Source organism: Puma concolor, chromosome A1, assembly GCF_028749965.1.
Source record: "Puma concolor isolate L17-30 chromosome A1, mPumCon1.1.hap2, whole genome shotgun sequence".
Taxonomy (NCBI): Eukaryota; Metazoa; Chordata; class Mammalia; order Carnivora; family Felidae; genus Puma; species Puma concolor.
The window spans coordinates 172,162,035-172,185,046 of record NC_141667.1 but is presented as its reverse complement, the minus strand read 5'-3'; the positions used below and the strand labels follow the sequence as shown (position 1 = coordinate 172,185,046).

At 47.4% G+C, this 23,012-nt stretch overlaps 1 protein-coding gene across 4 annotated transcripts in view; it reads left to right on the top strand.

The window, feature by feature from the left end:
* Positions 1–1,557: 1,557 nt before the first annotated feature.
* FARP1 (FERM, ARH/RhoGEF and pleckstrin domain protein 1) overlaps positions 1,558–23,012 on the top strand; it is a 295,229-nt gene continuing 273,774 nt past the window's right edge. The window contains exon 1 of one of the 4 annotated variants that reach the window (XM_086709189.1): positions 1,558–1,665. The gene's annotated coding sequence lies outside the window, so the exon portion shown is untranslated. Of the gene's footprint in view, positions 1,666–1,754; positions 1,905–2,188; positions 2,580–23,012 lie in introns of those variants that run through there. The other 3 variants (XM_086709180.1, XM_086709199.1, XM_086709177.1) reach the window with 3 other exon arrangements.

Here is a 23,012-nt window from a genome sequence, read left to right as displayed (position 1 = left end):
ATCCTGATGTACTTGTCTGAAGTAAAGCCTGGGTGATGTTTTTTTAAAATCTGAGGTGATTCCAGGACTCCAAACCATCATGCTAAGATGGTGGCTGGAGTGTGGGCCCAGCATACCGGTTAAAGGAATGCAAATTCTCAACCCCACCCCAGAGCTACAGACTCAGCCTGAGGATCCAAGTTGAATCAGCCCTCCAGGTGATTGGAGAACCTGATAAGGTAGGTCTAGGGTAGGGGCCCCCCAATTTACCTTTCTGGACGTTTCCAGGTGTTGCCGCTGCAGGTGTGTGAGAGCCACACTTAGAAGCATTGGCCTAAACCCTCTGATCAACGGTTTATCAAAGGCCACACAGCTGGTCAGAACCCCCTATTTCTTTTCAGCCCATCTGCTGTTTCTTCTTTGGTCAGAGGCCTACAATGCACTTTTTTTTTTTTTTTTTTAAGTTTATATATTTATTTTGAGAGAGAGAGAGCCTGAGAGAGAGAGCAGAGAGGAGGGGCAGAAAGAGAATCCCAAGCAGGCTCCTGGATGTGGGCACAAAGCCAGAGGCGGGGCTGGATCTCACCGTGGAAATCAAGAGTCCGACGCTCAGCAGGCTGACCCAACAACACGCCCCTGCTCTTTACTTCCACTGTCACCAAATACACAAGGGTTAAAAAAAGAAAAAATACAGGGGGGCACTTGGGTGGCTCAGGCAGTTGGGCATCGGACTCTTGATTTCAGCTCAGGTCTTGATCCCAGGATCGTGGGATGGAGCTCCGACTCTGGCTTTGCACTGAGTGTGGAGGCTGCTGAAAATTCTTTCTCTCTCTCTCTCTCTCTCTCTCTCTCTCTCTGCCTCTCCCCTGCTCTCGGGCTCTCTCTGGGGAAAAAAAAATAAAGCCTTTGGCTAAAAAAAAAAAAAAAAAAAAACCCAAAAAACAAAAAAACCAAACAGGTCAGCACCTTATACTCAAAATATGTCTCTTTGCTCCTCTCCAGGAATTACTCACACCTGCTGCCACAGGTACCCCCTGTACTTCTAATGCGTCCTGTTCTTGTGCCAACCCCCACTGCGGGCTCCTGCCCGCTCCCTTGTGGCTTCTCCCATGAAACCTGTCCATCTGGTTTGAGGACTGTGAACTCCTCAGAGGCACAAAACCACCGGGGTAGCCTCGGGATCTGGCTGAGAGCTGCTTTGGTCTCTGAGCTGCTGCCGCCCGCCCTTTCTCCTCCACGAGTAGAAAGTCTACAGCGAGATAAAGGCTGCACGAGGGGCTCGGGAAGGGGGAGATGGAGACGGTGAAGCGGGGGCTCCTTGCTGGAGGGTGGGGACAGTAACTGTGTCCCCCGCCCTAGGTCCCTGCCTCCTCAAGCCATCTTACTCCCTCCCCCATTAAATTCCGCAAACCAGCTCCCAACCTATTTCACTCCTCTCCCCCGCTGGGCGTTGCTCCTGTTCCTGGAGGTGGGGCAAGTGGGGGGTGGGGAGGTGGGGACTGTACTGGGAATCGCCTGGGTGGAAAACACTGGGCCGTGGCGGGGGGAGGTGGCAACCGCCCCTTCGGGATTAAGTCGCTCGCAGCCCAGGGTGGTGCCGGAAGCCCGCTCGTGTGGCTTGGGAGGGGAAGGTGCTCGTGGGTCCCTGCAAATCGCCGCTTCCCGCGCGACAACGTAAAGTCCTAGGTGGGCACACAGGCACCCCCTTGCATGACCTCAGCCAGTGAGTTGCAGAGTCCGCGCCGCCGACCGCCCTGCAGCAGCTCCTGGTTAAGCCGGTGCGCTCGTCTCCCGCTCTCCTTAGATCGCTTTCAACCACAGCAGCAGGATTGGCGTGTCCCTGGTGGCGCAGCGCTCTCCTCAGCGCTTCCTGCGCTGGGTTCGGTGGCGCAGCGCACAGACTCGGGTTCTGGCTGTAGGACCAAGTAAGGCACAGATCCGAGGTGGGCTCTCGGGGTCCGGGAGGGCTCTCCGCGCTGGTGCCCCCCCCGCCCCCCGCCGCCCCCTGGCGCACCTGCCCCCCAGGGCGGAGCGGGGCGGGGCACGCTGGCGCGCAGGTCGCCGGCCCGGACGCTGGAGGGGGCTGTGGCTCTCCCGCTGTCCCCGCGGCTCCGGCTGCGCGGCGCCCAAGCTCCCCCCGCCGCCGAGGGGCCGGCCCAGGCCCGGGGAGGGGCGCGATCGCCTTCACTTCCCGCTCGCCGGCCTCGGAGGCGGCGGGTCCCGCGCGGGCGCAGGGCTGCGGGCGCTCGGCTGGAGCGCGGGGCGGAGACGCGGCCGCCGCCCGCTTTGCGCCGCTCCTCCCCGCGCGAGTGGCACTCGGCCGGGCGTCGAGGCGGCCATGGCGACCCTGAGCCCGCTCCCCACCCACCCCGCCTGCTCCGCCCTCCCCTCCGCCCCGCGCCACCTTTGATGGCTCGGACCTCGGCCGGCCACCGCCAGCCCCGCTCGCGCTCCCGCGCAGCCGCCGCCCGCGGGTATTAATAGCCGAGCGCCCCCGCTGCACGCGCAGCCCGGAGCCGCCGCGCCCTCGGCAGCCAGGGGCTCGGAGCTGCTGAGCCCGGAGGCCCGGAGTGGGAGCCGGAGCCGCCGGCGCCGTGGAGGTAGGAGGCGCGGGGCGAACAATGACCGCGGCGGGGCGGGCGGGCGGCAACTTGTGCGAGTCCGGGCTCTCGGGGCCCACCCGCCGGGGGGGCGCGGGTGGAGGCGGGTTGAGTGCCCGCGGGGTCCTGCCCGGAGGAGGCGGGCGGCGGGTGGGATCGGGCCCTCGGCAGCCCCGGCAACAATAGCAGGAGCTCGGGGGCCTCAGGGCTCCGGGCCGCCCTTTGCACCTTTCTCTCACCTCCGCGGACTCGGGCTGCGCGGCTGTGCGCGCGGCTCCCCCTCGCCTCCCCCACCCCGCTGTGCCCTTCCCCCCCCGCTTCCTTCCATCCCACCACCCGGCACAGTGACAGCGCCGGACGCCGCTTCCGGACCTCGGGCCGCAGTCTTGGCCCCAGAGGCGGATCGCGGGCCGGGGAGGTGGCCACTGGCTCGGGTGCCGCGGCGCTGCCGGGTGCCTGCCGCTCGCCCACGCGCGGCGCGAGCACCCGGGTAGGTGACAAAGAGGAACACACCCTCCGCTTAAGTTAGATTTTGTCTCTCTTTACCGCCTTTACGGAGAGCAAAGTTTTTTTTTTTTTTTTTTCTTTCCAGCAAAGGACACAGATTTTTGTGGTGAGCATTTTAAAACAACAACTTCTGATTGTGGTTTTACGATTTAAGTTCCGGAAACTTTAGCTGTGTGATCTGGCCAGACCCTTGAGAGAGAGAGAGAGAGAGAGAGAGAGAGAGAGAGAGAGAGAGAGAGTGTGTGTGTGTGTGTGTGTGTGTGTGTGTGTGTGTGTGTTATTTGAGGAGGGTGGGGGGGGGATGAGTTCCCCGTCACCGTTCTGGATTTCGTTCCTGGCAGTTGGGGCCCCGCTACTGCCGGGATCGGTGCAGGACCCCAGAAAGGAGGGAGGTGAGGCTTACAAAAGAATCGAGGACGCTGCTACCAGGTCAGCTCCCTGAGCTGTGGAGAGATCGCCTCTCATCCGGAGGAGTTTAGCGGTCTCAGCCTGTCTCAGCCTTCTGGAGTACCATGGTGGCCTCTGGCTGTTTCATTTTATTATTGTTGTTAATGCCTTCACTGTTAGCTTCCCAGGTTTGATTTGCTCCGCCGCCGGCCCTGCCCTGTTTCCCGGATTCCCCCTGAGCCATGACTTTTGTGGACCCCCGGCCCCCCTCACCCGGCCGGCGGTCTTGGGAGAGCCAACCCCCCCATGGGTTACTTTAATGTGTTTTGCACGTGGTGACTTTGCCAAACCCATGTCAGAACGTCCTTTAGCATTGTCTCGCTCTTTCATTCAGTCGAAAAAGAAGAGGAGGGGAAAGGCCTTTTTGGTGCTGAGAGCTTTGAGGGAGTTGCCTTAAAAATTGCCCTCGTTGTTCCCATGGGGTGGGCCTTTCTGATATCTCCTAGCTTTGGCTTTCTTCCCTCATTCCACAGCCTTCTGGCTGGGGGCTTACCCCTTGGCCTTTCCAAAGGGTTGGTCTTCTGGTGTGACAGTTTCTGAGGATGGCTTCCTATGTGGGTTCAGCATCCACATGGCTCACTTTATATTCCCGCAGCATCGTTCTGCAGCAAGGCATCAATATTGGAGTTCCTCCAAGCACAACAAAACGTTTGTGTTTTTAGAATGTCTGGCTAATAGATCTGCCTCTGGGTAAAATAAATAGACATTATTGGCCAGTGGCTGGCTCACTGGGCGAAATGTTGGTTGGTAGAGATGCTGAGTTGATGCCTCCCTTACCCCAGGGCTTCCCAGAATCTCTTGTTTCTTTGAGGCGGACAGGAAACTTGAAATAGTTGGGGATGATGTAGTTGTGCCCCATAGGGTCACAGATTCTGTGGCACAACCCTTGTGAGTCGGTGTGTGGTTTTGCGTTAAGGAGTCTGTCCCTAGGGAAATCCTGGAGTTGGGTTTATAATGCCCCTTTTCACATTGATAGTCTCTTCCTGGAATTTGTGTAGGGATTTAATTCCTTGGGTCATAATAGAACAGTAACACTACTCTGTAGCCAAATTTACCAAAAGGAGATTGAAAAATCTATCCTAGACAATTCTCCTCTGGTGGGTTGCATTTAGTTTATAATTATTTTGAGACTAAAAGAAAGCTGGGTGAATGTTTTTGTTTTGTATTTCGTTACAGAAACTGTCTGAAGAAAGTTAAGAATTAATACAGGATCAAAGGGGTTCGTTTCTGGGGCACCTGGGTGGCTCAGTCGGTTGGGCGTCCGACTTCAACTCAGGTCACCATCTCGCAGTCTGTGAGTTCGAGCCCCGCGTCGGGCTCTGGGCTGATGGCTCAGAGCCTGGAGCCTGCTTCCAATTCTGTGTCTCCCTCTCTCTTTGCCCCTCCCCTGTTCATGCTCTGTCTCTGTCTCAAAAATAAATAAACGTTAAAAAAAAAAAAATTAAAAAAAAAAAGGGGTTCGTTTCTTAAAAAGTGGAATTTGTCCTCTAATACTCGATGCACATAGCAGAGCTTAATTCGTTTGGAAAAACGATACAGCTTTTTAAGAAGGGTGCTTGGGATAACGTCCATCGAAAGAGAGAAGCTTTTTCCATCCTGGAAGAGGTTAGAGAACATTGGAGAAAAGGCAAGAGCCCAGTCTTTGTGTGCTGAACACCCTTTAGGAAAGACATTGTGACTTTTCCCGGAGGGTGGGGCAAGTTCTGTGGATTTGTAGGTATTGGGCCAGTGGAACTGGCGTTTGAAACACACCCTTTATGACTGGGCTTGCTTATTGCAGAGAACTGCCTAAGCTTTTTGAGAAATGCCCTGGCCCCCATAAGAGAAAATGCTACAGAAAAGAGAGGTGCTCCTGTGATCCCCCAGATACGGTTGCCGGCTTGAGTCCTTTCCACTTTGGGTGCACAGGCATTCTAGGTGTTGGCTGGGAGGGGAAGGGGCAGGCTTTTAGGTCCCATGGCTGCCCTCTCCTTTTCTTGGGTACCTTCGATGGAAAGGCCAGGCTCTTCAAGCCTGGCTATTGAATGGGAAGCGGGAGGTCAAGTTCTTTTTCTTGCTTTTTAATGGGTAGAGTTTCTGCTACGGCCTCTGTTTTCCTCCAGGTTACCGCGTTAACCATTTCCACATGTCCAGGAAGATCAGAGCCCAAATGTTTCCATTCAAATTACTTGAAATACTGATTTCACCAGTCTTTTTATGCCAAATGCTGCCTTTGTTTTTAATCAAGAAGCCCCCGGAAAATGTTTATTTTAAAGTGGAGAAGCTGGCTTTTTTCGGCTGCCCTAGTCCTGGTTGAAGGCAGTTAAAAAATGTTTTGCCAAGTGGATACTTGAAGCAAAAGTGGGCACTTGATAGATATTAAATATGGTGCTCTAAGCTTTTGATATCTCTGAAATAAGCCAGGGACCATCAAAGACAATGTGACTAAAACTGAGTGCATGCCCAGTGCAGGCTAGGCATTGGCAGTTTTCTTATTTTAACATGGGACGGAAATAATAGACAAACTGTAAGATTGGCAAATAAATGATGTGAGAATTCATCATTTACACTGAATTAATTTCATGTGAAAAATTGTCATATTTGTGCATACATTTTCAAACAAAGGAGCCACCAGCCAAACCAGATTGCTTTTAACTCTATTATGCTAATATTTCTTGCCACAAGAGGAACGCCACTCTACACACAGACTTCGGCTTTCCATAAAAGTATCTCATACAGGAAGACTTACAAATCCAGGAATATGGTGATTTTCATTTTTTGTTCTCATCCTGTTAACTCAGGATCTAGTATATGCCTAGCACATAGCAATCCCTTGGTAGATAACTGGCTGTGAATGAATAAACCTAGATTTTCATGTCCTTTACAGTTAGTCTTTAAAGTTTTTAAGGTTGCTGTTCCGGGAATTTGACGATATGATATTTGATCTTGTTTCCATTTTGTTCGAATTTAACAATTGTGATTAACCTTGAAAGCTGGGTCATATTGTAAAAAGTTACAGTCTCATTAAGAAGAAACTTAGGTCTAAAATCATGAAGAAGAAAGTAAAACTTCTCTGAAAAGCTAGCTTCTCCAAGAATTTTCCTTCTTCCTTGGCATCTATTTTCTAGAGGCTTCATTAGTGAGCATCTGTTTGGTGGTAACCTCCGTTTTTGTGTGCCTTTAAGTATCTTTGTTCTGGAATGATAAACGCCCTGGGTGCGCGATTCCAGATTGACGTTGTATTAATCAGCTCCCTTCTGGTTCCTTTGTGGCAGCTGCAGTATCAGCCTCTGGGCTGGTTGTTGCTTGTGAGTAGTCTGTCTTTTCTGTCCGCTGACTTTTTTTTTTTAAGCTTATTTATTTATTTTGAGACAGAGAGAGAGAGAGAGAGAGCGCGCGTGCACATGAGCTGGGGAGGGGCAGAGAGAGAGAGAGAGAGAGAGAGAGAGGGAGAGAGAATCCCAAGCAGGCTCCGTCCTGCCAGCACAGAGCCCGACGTGAACTCATAAACTGTGAGATCATGACCTCAGCCTAAATCAAGAGTCGACCCACTGAGCGACCCAGGCGCCCCGGCTGCTTTAAGGTTCCTTGGAGTTCTGCACCTTCACTATGTCTGGGTATAATTTCTTTTCTCCTTGACTTTGATTGCCCCTTCCTCTCCTCCTCCTGCTCCTCCCCGCTCTCCCCTTCTTCCCTTTCTCTACTCCTCCCTCCCAGCCTCTCACCAGTATCTTTCTTTCTATCTCCCGGTACCATTTCAAGGTCCGTTCCGCCACCCTTTGTTCCTTCGCCTTTGGCCGCTCTGGCCGTTTGCTTTGGGCTCTGATGCATGAAGCTGCTGTGCACTCTTGCGAACAAGTCTTTGTGTGGAGATCTGTTTTTAATTCTTTTGCTGGGTCTTATAATAAGTATACGCTTCACTTTATCAGAAGCTACCATTTGTTTTCCCAGGTATTTGCACCATTTCACATTCTCACCGATGACATCTGAGCATTCCAGTTACTGTAATCCTCAGTAACACTGGAAATTCATTCTTTTTCATTTTAGCCATTCTGGTGGGTATGTCACAGTGTGTCATAGGGATTTCATTCTAGATTTCCCTGATGGCCAGTGGTTGCTTTCCATGCGCTTATTGGCCGTTTGCATATCTTCCTTTGTGTATTAAATCTTTTGTATTTTTAATTATGTTTTTGTCCGATCATTTTATATAGCTTTGGAGTACGATCAACATACAATAAACTGCACGTACTCAATGTCATCTTGTCTCATTGTGGGGATTCTTTATATATTCTGGATATGAGTTCTCTGTTAGATCTGTGTGTTGTGAATATTTTCACCAGTCTATTTTTTAACCTTTCTATTTTTTTTTAATTTTTTTTTTCCAACGTTTATTTATTTTTGCGACAGAGAGAGACAGAGCATGAACGGGGGAGGGGCAGAGAGAGAGGGAGACACAGAATTGGAAACAGGCTCCAGGCTCTGAGCCATCAGCCCAGAGCCCGACGCGGGGCTTGAACTCACGGACCGCGAGATCGTGACCTGGCTGAAGTCGGACGCTTAACCGACTGCGCCACCCAGGCGCCCCTCTATTTTTTGATGGTATCTCTTGAAAAGCAAAAATTATTGGCAAAGTATTATATACATGGCGTAACTATTGAACTTATCAAAGGCCAGGGAATTTACTCAGTTTTGGAAAAATAACACGTTTTTATTTGTAAGGCTTACTGGTATTGCTCTGTTCAAGTGGTCAGCTTCCATTTTTGAGGGTAAAGGAGCAGTTTTGTTTCTTCCTCCCTAAAACGGAGTTGAAGAGGCTTAAAAATGAGAGAGAAAATACCTGCTTGTTTTGAAAACATGAGGAAATAATTATGTTTGAGATTATGATCAAATAAGTCGATTTTTAAAATTCAAACTGGAGTTGTATTTGTTTTTCGGCACACAGAAAGATGATGGGAATGAAATATTTTTGAAAGCGGTACGAAAAGGAAGCCTTGGGTAATAGCAAGGTGTAACATTTTATTTAATTTTATTATATGTGCTGCTGAAGCGAGCACCATTTTATTTAATTTTAATGTTTTAAGGTTTATTTATTTTGAGAGAGAGAGAGAGCGCGAGCGAGGGAGCATGCATGAGTGGGGCAGAAAGGGAGAACCCCGAGCAGGCATTACACTGTCAGCACAGAGCCCCATGTGGGCCCTGTCCCACGAACCATGAGATCATGACCTGAGCTGAAACCAAGGGTTGGATGCTTAACTGACGGAGCCACCTGGCGCCCCAAGATGTAACACGTTAAAAAGAGGTCAGAGCGGCACATGTGGGTGGTTATGAAATGCCTTTAGTTTCCCTTATCTTGGCAGGAATTGTATCTTGCCGTCTGTGTTTTCTCATTTTCTGACCCAAATAATAAGCGTTATTAGGGTCGGAAAGTATGTGTTGCTAATTTTTGTTTCTCCTGCCCAGAGAACGTAAGTAAATCTTGGTTGATCCGAACTAAAATGCGTGTGGCGAGCACCCTGTGACATTTGACGATACGGGAGGTGTCAGAGGTGGCAGGAGTTGGGAGCGGAGGCCCCGGGACCCGATAGACCTGCCCTTCCACGCTGGCCATGTTTGTGATGTGGGGCAAGTTACTGGTGCTCTTTCCCTCAAACTTCAAGGGCATCTCTAAGAGTATTTTCATCTTAAAATGGTACAATGTCTGGCTAACCAACCATCAAACCTTTTGTTGCCTCAAGTAATAGTAAGGGGTTCCCACTTGGGTGTCTCAGCTCACAGTGTCATCGGGGACCCAGGTTCTTTCTGTCTGTCCACCCCGCCATCCCCAGCATGTTGCTCTTTGTACTTAGGCTTGCTGCCGAGCAGTTAATCAGACTGTTGCCTCCTGATTAGCTGTTATGACTCATGGCTGCCGCAGCTATGTCGTCTCCCACGTTTGTTGGCAGGTCGGTAATGGCACAGGCTTCTTCAGGCTCCTTTCGTCATCAGGCCAGACCCTTCCCAGAAGACCCCAACATCTGGGAGGTCTAGGAAGGGGGTTCTGGGGAACGTTTCTGTGCTCTTAAAAAGAGACCCAAAGACTAGACTGAATGTGATGCCTGGAACCACAGCAGCCATATTGTGGTTCACCTTGGGATGAAGGCAAGAGGGTGATGGAGCTGAAAGATGGAACCAGAGACTTTTTTTTTTTTTTTTTGAGGGAGGGAGGGAGGGAGGGAGAGAAAAGTGTGAGCACACGGCTCAGTGAGGCATAGGGGCAGAGGGAGAGAGAATCTTAAGCAGCCTGCATGCCCTGTATGAGCCTGATGTGGGACTCAGTCTCACGACTGTAAGATCATGACCTGAGCTGAAATCAAGAGTCGGCCACTTAACCCACCGAACCACCCAGATGCCCTGGGACCGGAGTCCTTGTGGGTGTCATTGAGTCATTGATCTTCCTGCCCCTGGAGCTGAGTATACCGAAGAATAGTGAATTTTGTATACTAAATAATACCAACATGGCTTCGTGTCCTAAATGATCATTTTACTTACTTTCTAACTCTGTTACTGCCATCCAAAGCTTCTTGACTGGCACATCAGTTGGAAGACCTTATCTTTCTTTTGCCATGTACCGTTATCTGTGACAAAACATGTTTCTCTCTATTGATTATGTGGAGAGTGACTTCGTGGTCATATCAAATCTCTGTGAGAGATAAACTCTATTTCGGGACTTTAGGTATTTGATATTGTGTGTAAATCTTGCAGCTAAATCAGCATGAATTTTGCCTTTGCTTTTAAGGTGGCCTTGTAGGACACTTGTTTAGAATTGATCATTTGGCAGTTTGGATTACAGGACACGCTTGAGAATAACATTTCTTTAAGAAACAATGATGGCAGCACCGGCCGTTTTTGTCACCCTAGAATGGCATTTCTCTGCACGTACAATACCGCTTAGGAGATTTGTGAGGACATCATTAATCAGAGATTAATATCTTCCTTTATAATCTTACCAGAGCTTTTGGTTCTCTGGTATTGGGTCTTATTGGGGGCCAATGTTATTAGTGGAGCAAGCTAGTTGAAAATGTCAGGATTTGGGTAAACCAGAGGTTTACCAAATGGAAAAGTTAGACACAAATATTTGTAAGGAAAAGTTAAATGATTTCATAATACCCTTCATATTAAACAAATAAATTGAATGTAAACTATCCAGATGAGCAAAATGCAGAACAGGGAGCAATAATATTTCTATTTTCATTTAATTGATTCAACTTTTTTTTTTTTTTAACATTTATTTATTTTTGAGACAGAGAGAGACAGAGCATGAACAGGGGAGGGCCAGAGAAAGAGGGAGACACAGAATCTGAAACAGGCTCCAGGCTCTGAGCTGTCAGCACAGAGCCCGACGTGGGGCTCGAACCCACGGACCACGAGATCATGACCTGAGCCAAAGTTGGACGCTCAACCGACTGAGCCACCCAGGCGCCCCTAATTGATTCAACTTTTAAAAAGAAATCTGATCAGCCCCTCCACCCTCCCCTTACTATGATGGTGGCCAACTGACCAGGGTAATTTCATTATTCACTGGGCCGTTTTATTTTTACTTTAGTTTATGTAAGGGCCTGTCAAGTCAAGGGATATTTATGAGTATCTTTGTTGAATATACTAGTTACCATTGGTGACACAAAAATAGGCCTCAGTCCTTACTCTTGGAGTATGACATCCAGGGGCATGAGGGAAAAGTCTAGGTAATTATAATAAAAGGTGAAATATAAGAACCTTGCACAAGGTATAGTAATGGTGGAAGTGTTCAGGACAGTAAGATAGTGGATTCTGATTGGAAGAGGTGGCATTTGAATGGAGCTTTAATTAATTAATTAATTAATTAATTTATTTATTTTCAACGTTTATTTTTGGGACAGAGACAGAGCATGAACGGGGGAGGGGCAGAGAGAGAGGGAGACACAGAATCGGAAACAGGCTCCAGGCTCTGAGCCATCAGCCCAGAGCCTGACGCGGGGCTCGAACTCACGGACCGCGAGATCGTGACCTGGCTGAAGTCAGACGCTCAACCGACTGCGCCACCCAGGCGCCCCATGAATGGAGCTTTAATTTAAAGAAGCCTGTTTTTGTTGACTTATTTTAGTGGTCACTTTGTAGTGTGTTTATTGTGACGGGAGTAGAAAAGTACTCACATATAAAACAGAAAGTAAAAATTCCTTGGAATCCTGCCATTTAAAGATTATGAAAATCAAAAAATGGTTGATTTCCATTTAACTTTTGGCAATATTTGGTGTATTTCCGGCATTATCACCTATATGTGCAAATGTCCATTTTTATTAAAAAATTGAGAGAATGATGCATGCACATTGAGAAGCCACTTTTTCCCCCTTAAAACTAAGTGTTTTCTACATGGAGCTTTCTTTGAAATGAAAACGATGCCTCTGTGATGTTACTGTTACACGGTTCTACAGAATGTAACTAACATTGCCCTTTAGTGGTCACTTTTTTAAAACTTTATTTTTTGAGACAGTGCACATAGGGGAGGGGTGGGGTGGGGCGGGGGAGAGAGAAAGAATCTTAAGCAGGCCCCATGCTCAGCGCAGAGCCCCTCTTGGGGCTCGCTCCTACCACCCTGGGATCGTGACCTGAGTGGAAATCAAGAGTCGGATTCTGAACTCACTGAGCCACTCAGGTGCCCATATCGGTCATTTTTTGTTTGTTTTGCTTGCAGTGACCATGTGTACATAAATCTATGGTAGGAGGGTCCCTAGGACTCTTTTGTTGCAAGTGACAGATGCCCAGCTTGAGCCTTAGGGTGCAGAATAAAGGGGTATTTCTTAGTTCTCAGCACCAACCTCAGAAAGGGCGGAGGTGCGTCGGTCTCAAGCACAGAGACCCGGGTCCAGAGTCGGCCCCGTGGGCTTTCCCACATAGTGTCCAGACTCTCTGTTTTTTTGGCCGGCATTGCCTTCATGTTTCAGTTACCCTCTCTGCTGGTGTTTTGAGCAGGACAGTTTGGGGATGGGGGCGGGGAAGGGCAGGAAGTCCAGCATCCATGGCTCTTGCCTTAAAATGCAAGCTGTCCTCCAGTCATCCTGACAATTCATCACACCTTAGAGCGTTTTCCGTTCCCGTGGAAGAGGTGCTCAGACTGCTCCCACTATGGTGAAGAATCGCCTAGCGGAGCGTGAACCTCCGACCTCTCCTCCTAGGGAAGGACTCTTGTTTAGGTGACGGGAGGGACCACTCTTGTGGTGGGGGGGTGCGTCTAGGGGCGGGGGCACTGGGTGATGTGAGATTGTGCCCAGACAGCATGAGCCTTTCCAGATGGATGGGATTTATGGCAAGAATAAGAGAGAAGTGAAGAAAAACCTTCCCGGGGTGGGGGTGGAAGGAGACCAGCAGGGACGGGAGCAGCAGAAATGTAAGGGAAGCTTCTGTCCCACCTCCTCCCGGGGCTGTGCGAAGCTCAGAAGTTCACGAGCACATAGATGTTGATGTCTGTGCCCCAGGAGCAGCAGCTCTAACCTAATGATCCCTTGTGAAGAGTGTCATAAGCCGTGTGTCCCTCCTTATATATTATCCCCACGAGGCTCTTGCTTGTATCGGAACGCACCTTCTGGGGCGGGGGAAAAAACGAGGGTAGAGCTTGCTCAGGGCAAGTTTGTAGCGTAACTGGCCTGTATCTGGAGGTTGAGAAAGGCCCAGAGTAGGGGCCAGGCTGAAATGGGAGGGGTGCCTACTGCTTTATTTTCTTCTAACTCGAGGAGCATTTTTATCTGCCTACTTTTCTCTATTGTGGGTCGGAAGCACTTCAGTGAAGGTGCTGATTCTTCACGGCCCTCGTCAGCCCCCAGCAAAACATTTGCGAAACATCCAAGTCTTGCCTATTTTTCAAATGCCCGAGTAGAGCAGTGCCCGATTCTGAATTCCACTGGCACACACCTTTTGGAACGGTGCACACGGAAGCACGTGGAGACCTTCCAGGGCAAGTGGCAGTGGTGCCCGTGGGCATAACGGATCTTACATGGATGCGTAAGGCCTTCTTCCCTGCTGTGTGAACCCCACTCTTCACCAGAGTTAGCTCCTGGGGTCAGGGGCCGTGGATGCGGCTTCCCTTTTATCTTCCAGGTCCTTACAAAAGAGCCTTTCTTTGACGGATTAATGGAAGTCTTATCACAGGATCATAGGCATCTGGAAAATCACAGCTGATTAAATTCCTAATGTCTTCACCACTTAGGAAGAATAAAACTGATCTTACTTTTCACAAAGATCTGTTGAGCACCTTTCATAAGGTAGGGGCTATGCTTGCATTCACATCAGTGCACAAAACAGACAAAAACCCTTGTCTTCAAGGGAAGCACATGTATGTTATTTGTCCAAATGGAGGCGTTTTTGATACTGGAAAGAGGTGTGAACTGCATGGGGCACCGGGACAGGAGGGGGCTACGCGGACAGTCACCCTCATGCTCAGAGTGCAGCTCAGAGTGGGCAGCTCGTTTTTCCCAGAAGCCGTCGGATACCTTTGGGACAGTCTGGAGACAGATCCAGCTAATCTGTGGCTTAAGGGGTGAACCTCACCATATACACGCCAGCAGACATTTATTGAGAACCTGTGTGGTTTTATCTGTGTTTGTCTAAAAGGTCTTTTGCTCCCAGGCAAGAATGTTTATAGGGACATAAGGCAGGGGCCAGGGGACCCTCAGCTATACAGGAAAATAATGAATGATAATTGTTTGAAAGAAGGTAGACTCTTGAGCTACAAATCACGGATTCTAAATAACTTGCTTGTAAAAGTCGTTGTGATCGGCGTTTTTTTGTTTGTTTGTGTGTTTGTTTGTTTTTAAATAAAGATTTGGAAATCAAGACGACCCTAGGCCCTGAAGGTGATTTAAGGAAGGATGTATTTCTTCTTACGTGAAAAAGGAAATGAAATTGCCTCAAAAGAAAAGTATGTGTGCATCTATTTAAAAACATTTTTTTTTTAATATTTATTTTTGAGAGAGAGAGACAAGAGTGCAAGTGGGGAGGGGCAGTGAGAGAGGGGAACACAGAATCTGAAGCAGGTTCCAGGCTCCAAGCCATCAGCACAGACTCCGATGTGGGGTTTGAACTCACCAGCCGTGAGACCATGACCTGAGCGGAAGTCGGCCGCTTAACCGACTGAGCCACCCAGGCGCCCCTATTTTTTTTTTTTTTAAATCAAGTTTGAGTAAAAGCGATTTTTCTTCGGTGTACGGTTCTGTGAGTTTTACCACGTGCACCAGTGTGTGCGGCGACCGTGACCCTCACACTCAGGACAGGGACTGTGTCATTCAGTTCAAAAAATTCCCGAGTGTTGCCTCTTTGGACTCACCTTCCCGCTTCTCCAGCTACCGTTGACACTGATCTTTGCTCTGTCACTGTTGTTTGGTGTCTTCCAGAACATCGTATAAATGGAATCACGGACTGTGTAACCCTTTGAGACTTTTCACTCCGCATGCTATCTTTGAGGTCTCTAAGCTGTTGGGAGCATTCAGGATTCTTTCACTTTTGCTGCCGAACTGTATTCCACTGTGTGGACGTATCCGAGTTTGTGTCGCCATTCGGTAGTCGAAGGACTTTCGGGTTGTTTCCAGTTGGGGGCGGTACTGGCTATAACCATGCAGCTGCTATAAACTTTCACTGTAGGTTTTGACGTGAACACAGTTTTGAATTCCCCTGGGCAAATACCCAGAAGCGGAATCCTCACCAGACCCTGATATTGTCAACACTTTTTATCTTAGCCATTTTTTTTTTCAACGTTTTTTATTTATTTTTGGGACAGAGAGAGACAGAGCATGAACGGGGGAGGGGCAGAGAGAGAGGGAGACACAGAATCGGAAACAGGCTCCAGGCTTCGAGCCATCAGCCCAGAGCCTGACGCGGGGCTCGAACTCACGGACCCCGAGATCGTGACCTGGCTGAAGTCGGACGCTTAACCGACTGCGCCACCCAGGCACCCCTATCTTAGCCATTTTAATAGACATGTAGCAGTATCTCAGCACGGTTATGTTTATTTATTTATTTTTTTAAACAAAATATGCCCCAAACACACCTTTAAAAGACCTGGCTAAATGGTTTCCTAGATTCCCCGGCACAGGTTTAATGAACCCTGTTAGCTGCCTATTGTGTGAAGGGGTAGATCAACAAGAATAATTGTGTATCTAAAATCTTAGTCCCGGGGGGGGCCTGGGTGGCTCGGTAGGTTAAGCATCCGACTCTTGGCTTTCTTTGGCTCAAGTCATGATCTCCCAGTTCGTGAGTTCGAGCTCCATGTAGGGCTCCGCGCTGACAGCTCGGTGCCTGCTTGGGATTCTCTGTCTCTCCCTCCCTCTCTCTCTGCCCCTCCCCCACACTGTCTCTCTAAAAATGAATAAACTTAAAAAAAAAAACAAACAACACCTGAGTCCCAGAATAGAACAATGCCGGCAAGAAATAGATGTAAGATGTCAGTTCTGGTGGTGCTTTTCTCAGAGACCTGATAGGGTATATAGCTTTGATTTCAGTAACTATTTTTGAGTGATACTAATTAAAAGATAAAGTTACAGAAGCTCCTGAATGACAGTGTAGATATGGAGAAAAGAACGCAGGCTTGAGGCATGCATTAATTATCTATTGCTACATGACAAATTCCTTTCAAATTGAATGACTTAGACCAGTAGTAAGTATTTATTGTCTTGCATAGTTTCTGCAGATCAGGACTTTGGGAGTGGTTTAGATGGACAGTTTCTGTCCACTTCTTTGCAGCAAAGATGTCAGCTGGGGCTTTAGGGTCTGCTTCCAAGGACCCCTGTAGGCTCGTTGGGTAGGATGCTTGAGTGACCTCACAATATGGCAGCTAGCTTCTTTCAGAGTGAGTGACTTATGAGGAGGCCAAGGTACATGCTGCCATGACTTTTATGACGTAGGCTTTTGAAGTCATTAATTGTCACTTCCACAGTAGTTTTTGTCACACAGGCCAGCTGTGATTCAGAGGGAGGGGACTACAGAAAGGTTTGGATGCCAGGAGGTAAGGATGATTGGAAGCTGGCTACCATAGCATGTGAAGGACCTGTGTTCAAATCCTAGCTCTGCCATTCAGACATTGTGTGGTCTGGAGCAAGTCTTTTAGTTTCTGACTCTCAGTTCCCTGTCATATTTTAATACCTATTGAGCTATAAATCACAGATTTTAAATAACTTGCTTGTAAAAAGTCTTGGTGATCAGCATTTTTAGAATTTGGCATTTCTTTTGGGATTTGGAGATAATACAGTTGACCCTTTAACAACACGGGTTTGAACTGTGTGGGTCCACTTACACATAGAGTTTTGTCCATAAATACAGTACTTTAAGTATATTTCCTCTTATGATTTTCTCAGTAACATTTTCTTTTCTCTAGCTTGCTTTATTGTAAGAATACAATACATAACATGACTGACAAAATATGTGTTAGTTGGCTGTTTATGTCATTGGTAAGTCTTCCAGTCAACAGTAAGTGATTAGTGGTTAAGTTTTCGGGGAGTCAAAAGTTATACATCGATTTTTGCCTGTGTGGTCGGTACCCCAAGCCCCATGTTGTTCAACAGTCAGCTGTATATAAAAAGGGACTGCCTGGTGATTTATAAAAAGCTCATGACATCATAGGTATTATTTGTATTATTAAACTATGAAGCTTTAAATCTTAACTGTGCAGGAGGCAAAGAGAAGAGACTCTTAAATATGGAGAACAAACTGAGGGTTCCTGGCGGGGAGGTGGGTGGGTGGGGTGCACTATATGGGTGATGGACATTAAGGAGGGCACTTGTTGGGATGAGCACTGAGTATTATATGTAAGTGATGAATTACTAAATTCTACTCCTGAAACCATTGTTACTCTGTATGTTAAGTCGCTTGGAGTTAAACAAACAAACACAAAAATCTTAACCGTGCAGAACATATCAACAAAGACAAACGCATTAGGTAATAAAAACTTTCTTTAAGAAAAGGTATTGGTCACAGCTCCTTTCACATTTATATTCTACGTATGTTGAAAACTTTTTTCCTTTCCTTTTTTTCCCAGTCTTTGTGAAATGGTGAAGACCAAATTCATCATCTAGTCTCGCTCTCTGTTTTGTTTGTAGTGATACCCCCAGTGAGAAATATATTACTAGTGGTCCACCATGTGTGCTGCAAGGACTCGGGGACCTTTGTGATGAGTTTAGGGCTGTCTGGAGAGCAGGTGTGAAGGATCAGCTCGTTACATCTCTGCCTCTTTGTAGAGTTTTTAGAAAATGCTTACTTGTAAAAGTAATTTAAAAATACATAAATCAGCATGCTTTGACTTTATTGGAATAGTCCAGAAAGCTTTCCTGTTCAAAGTGATCATGATGTGGGATAGCCTACCTGTTTCGCTGTCACCGAAAAGAAGGTGACTGAACGAATTCTGGTGTCTAGGCCTCCTTTTCTGTTCCCACCTCCTTTATTTCACCCTCCCCCTGGACTGCCCCTAAATCCAACCACAGGAGCCCTCCTGTCTCGCACCCTCTCACCTCCACACCTGCTGATTCCTCAGCTTGGAAGGCAAGGGCTCTCTACCCAGTTCTCCCATTAGGCGTCCACCCAGTCCCTACCCACTCCTTTTCAGAAGCCTTTCTAAGGCTTAGGTCTCCTCCTAGGGGCTCACCTGGACCCTCTGTCTCTACAGTGTGTTTTTTGTCTTCCCCACTCATTTTATTATTGGAGCACTGATTTTTATTGAGCGCTTCTGAGTCTCAGGCTGAGTCCTAAGTGCTTTAGGTATACAGACTCATTTAATCATCCCAACTGCCCTCATGTTTAATCCCCATTTTATATGAGGAAACTGAAGCACAGAGAGTTAAATGACTTGCTGGAAGGTCATACAGCTTATTGGCAGAGCTGAAGAAGAGGCTCAGGAAGTCTTTCCCCACTTGTGGGAGAGCCCCTTCTACTGAAGTATTTTTTAAAAAAATTTTTTACATGTTTATTTTTGAGAGAGAGAGACAGAGAGTGAGTGGGGGAGTGGCAGGAAGAGAGGGAGACACAGAATCTGAAGCAGGCTCCAGGCTCTGAGCTGTCAGCACACAGCCCGATGCGGGGCTTGAACCCATGAACCATGAGATCATGACGTGAGCTGAAGCTGGACGCTTAACCGACTGAGCCACCCAGGCGCCCCTCTACTGAACTATTTTACACCTCTGCATTCCCAGTGCCTAACAAAGTGCTGGGAACTTGGTAGGCGCTCAATAAATACTTGCTGACGCTTAACTCTTTTAAGAAGCAAATTTTGTGACAGATAATTTCTTATATTTCTTTGTAAAATGTCCCTCTCCTAGCCTTCTGCAGGATGGTGGGGTTCTGAGTTTATATCTTATGCTATTCATCAACATTCTTGTGTCTGGTCACTTACCTCTTTTGTAATTATAAACTTAGTTTGCTACTTAGGGATGAGCACATACATGTAACTACGTAAGATCGATCGAGTATCTATCTATCCGCGTTTATATATACTTATGTGCATTGAGAAAGGGTTTTTTACTCATGATGTTTTTCTTTGGCTAGGACTGACATGAGTGGTTTTTTTTTTTCCTTTGAACTTTCTGTGCTTTGTAAATTTCCCAGTACTACATTCTTACTGCTTTGATAATTATCCAGTCATGCTATTTAAAATGAGAAAAGTAAACTATTTTTCAGAGATGCGAAGAGAGGAAAAGTTTTAAGACTTTTTTTCTGCACCTTAAGCAGAGCCTGCCCACATACGTGAACGTGTGAGGCATGCTTTGGGCATTACACATCTTCCCCTGTTGTATTATTGAAACCATCTCCCTGAATATTGTGTTCTTCCTAGTGCTTCCAAGGCGCATAACAAAGAAATATAGGTGCTCATGACACTTGGGTGAGAGATGGTGATTGACAGGTGTTTCTTTATTTGTGGTGTGGAAGTTCAAGGTTGTCTGAGGTCTGTGGTCCTGGTCGTGGGATGCTTTTATTTTGGAGATAGAATAATTCATAAGGATGAACTCAGACTCTAGACTTTGAGAGTCTGAGAACAGTTATAATAATAATCCCAAGGTCACATACATAAATCTCAGAGTCAGCATTACCAGGTCCAAAGTCGGTGGTAAGGTTCAATGCCTCTGGCAGCACAACAGTGACCGGGAACAAGTTGCTTCTTCCAGGCTCAAAGGTAGATTAGCAAGGAATGAAGGGAATAAGAAATTGTCCTTGGGGGTTGATTTCCTTTTATTTAAAAATGGCCATGCTTTGTTGTAGGAAGAAAAACTCTTGAGAAACACAGAGGTTGTTTTGTTTTCTAGTCATGCCAGGCTGTTGGGGTATCACCTACCTGCCTGTTTATCCTGAGGAGTTGACCCATGGAGGGGGGGGGGTGTGTTTGGGGGTGAGGTGTGGGGTGAGCACTGTTCTAGTTCTCCATCCCCACCCCTCCCCCACTCTCTTCCTTGCCCCCCCCCCCCCCCCCCCCGATTTAGTGCTGGGGTTGGTCTTCCGTTCTGAAGAGGGAAAGGACAAGAAGAAAAGATTGTCTTCAGGACTAGTAGGGAAACCGCAATAACCTGTCAAATCCATTTCCTGAAAGTTGCTTGAAAGTCTACTGTATGAGCTCTTAGCACACAGGAAACACGTTGTGGCTTCTCCTTGGAGTCCAGGTACGTGGTGTGAGGCTGTAGGACTGCCAGCTTCATACTGGGTCCTGTGCTGGACAGTGGGAGTGGCACTGCATTTATTTTTACTTGATCATTTATTCAGTGAGGAAGGTATTATTTCCATTTTACAGAAGAGGAAACTGAGACCTAGATGATTGGGTAACGAGCCCAAGGTCACCCAGCTAGCTAATCGGCCAAATGAGGTTTTCCTAAAGTCCATACTCTTCTAAGTGGCCCAGATTGGGATCTTCCCATAGTACAGCTCTAACTGAGCCCACCAGAACCGGGGTCAGGGCAGATAGATCCTGTGAGTTCAGGGTCAAGTCCTGCCTTTATTTTAAAATTGTGATGTGTTGTTCATTGTAAATTTTTAAAAATTACTTTTGGTTTTTAAAAATAGTCACTGAAGGGATGCCTGGGGACTCAGTCAGTTAAGCATCTTGACTCTTGATTTTTGGCTCAGGTCATGATCTCAAGGTTTGTGAGTTTCAGCTCCATTTCGGGGTCTGTGCTGATAGTGTGGAGCCTGCTTGGGATCCTCTCTCTTCTTCTCTCTCTGTCTCTCCCCTGCCTGCTCTGTCTGTCTGTCTCTCTCTTTCTCTCAAAAGTAAATAAACTTAAAAAAAAATTCGTCACTGGAGCACCTGGGTGGCTCAGTTAGTTAAGTGTCTGGCTTTGGCTCAGGTCATGATCTCATGCTTCGTGGGTTCAAGCCCTGCATCGGGATCTGTGCAGACAGCCTGGAGCCTGCTTGAGATTCTGTGTCTCCCTCTCTCTCTGCCCTCTCCCACTTGCACTCTGTTTCTCTCTTTCTCAAAAATAAACATTAAAAAAATTAAAAAAACAAAAAAACAGTCACTAAAAATGATCATCTTAATTACTGAGTTGTCTTGGTGCCCCCTTAAATTTTGCACCCACGGTGAGAGCCTCCCTTGCCTCTCCCGAGTTTCGTCTGGACTTAGCAGGCACTTCCGGAGACAGAATGATGACAGCAGCCACCAGAGGATTTCATCATTGTTTCAGCATTGTAATAGAAGTTTTTTTTCCTTCAAGGAATTGGGGGGGGATGAGTCACAGTCGTATTGACATATCTCAGCGTCACCTTTGAAGATACTGCTCTGCCTCTGATAGACACAGTCGTTGGTACCAGGGGTTACTTACAGCCGTTCAGCTTTGAGAAATTGAAACTCAGGTCTGATGAAAACCTGTTAGAGTCACCGGTGGCTGGTGTTTTGTAGCTGGGTTCTAATGTTTGGGGGTGGGAAGGAGGAGTTCATTTGTCAAACTGAAGCCACATAATAAAGGAGCCGTGGAAGAAGGCTTTCCCTGAATGCTGATGCCAGCCCTCTGGCAGATGGGTGCTTTTGGCCTCATGTCAGGGTCTGGGGATCACGGGGCTGCACTGTGGGCCAGACTGCTGCATCTCGCCTGCATTGGGTGGCCTGGGTGTCCTGAATAGATCACAAGGCTAGCCTCGTGTATTTCACGTGGGAATTGGCCATGTTTCATGAAGTCTTTTTTTTTTAAATTAAACATTAAAAAATAACCTTGTTTCTTGTGTGTGTGCTTTTTTTTTTAAGAGAGAACTTGAGCAGGGGAGGGGCAGAGAGGGGGGACAGAGGATCCAAAGCGGGCTCTGTGCTGACCTCAGAGAGCCCAATGCAGGGTTTGAACTCACCATGAATCCTGACCTGAGCTGAAGTTGGTAGCTTAACCGGCTGAGCCACCCAGATGCCCCCATGAGCCTTTTTTAAATTGCAAAAATAATAGGGGTCATGGTAGAAACTTTGAAAAGTAGTCTGACTAAAACACACACCCAGATTGCTTTCTTCTTTATTTTTCCTTTAGGGTTTTTTTTTTTTTTTGCTTTAATTAAAAAAAACTTAAAGTTTTTTAAAGTTTATTTTGAGAGAGAGAGAGAGAGAGAGAGCGCGCACGCACAAGCAGAAGGAGGGAGCAGCAGAGAGAAGGAGAGACAATTCCAAGCAGGCTCCACACCATCAATGCAGAGCCCGGTTTGGGACTCGATCTTGCAGACTGAGATCATGACCTCAGCTGAGATCAAGAGTCTGACGCTTAACTGCACTACCCAGGTGCCCCCAAAACTTTGCTTTTTAGAGCGGTCTTAGGTTCACAGCAAAATGGAACAGAAAGTACAGAGGGTTCCTATATATATGCCTTGTCCCCCTGTACCCCTGTTATCAACTTCTAGCATTTTCCTTAATGTTTACTTTTTTTCATATTACATATGTTTTATGAATTTCTCCCCCTCAGTCTTGCTTCAGTAATTGTTAAACTAATATGATTAAGGTAAAAGGTCTTGTGAGGTCATTTCCTGTTGACCTTGCCTCTGAGGAATGTAGCTGAGCTCATAGTGCGGAGGGGGAGGTCCCCAGACCACTTGCTCTTTGAATATTTACATGTGGATATTTCCCAGAATGTGCTTAGAAGGATTTAGGGGCTATGAAGACTGTCCCTCCTGTGTCTTTTATCATTGTTGTTTTTGTTTTGTTTTGTTTTGTTTTTGTTTTTAATGGCATTTGAGGGAGGGGGTCTGGGATCTACTTTCCATTAGAAGCATTTAGCCTTTCTCATGAGGTAGAAAATAGAACTGTGGCAGGAGTGTTTCCAGAACAGTCTTGAGTGTCAAAGGAAACACCTAACTCTGAAGGATGCTTCTGGCAGTTAATACTCCCGTGGGGCAAGCCTGTCTGACAGCTGGGGGTCGCAAAGTGGTGTGGGATTTCCAAGAGGGGGATGTGTGAGGAGTGGGAACACATTTGCCTTCTTGGTGAGGGTGCGCTGGGAAAAAAGCGCCTTTCTGTAGTGAGTAGACACTGGCTTCTTTTGTTCACTTCTGTGT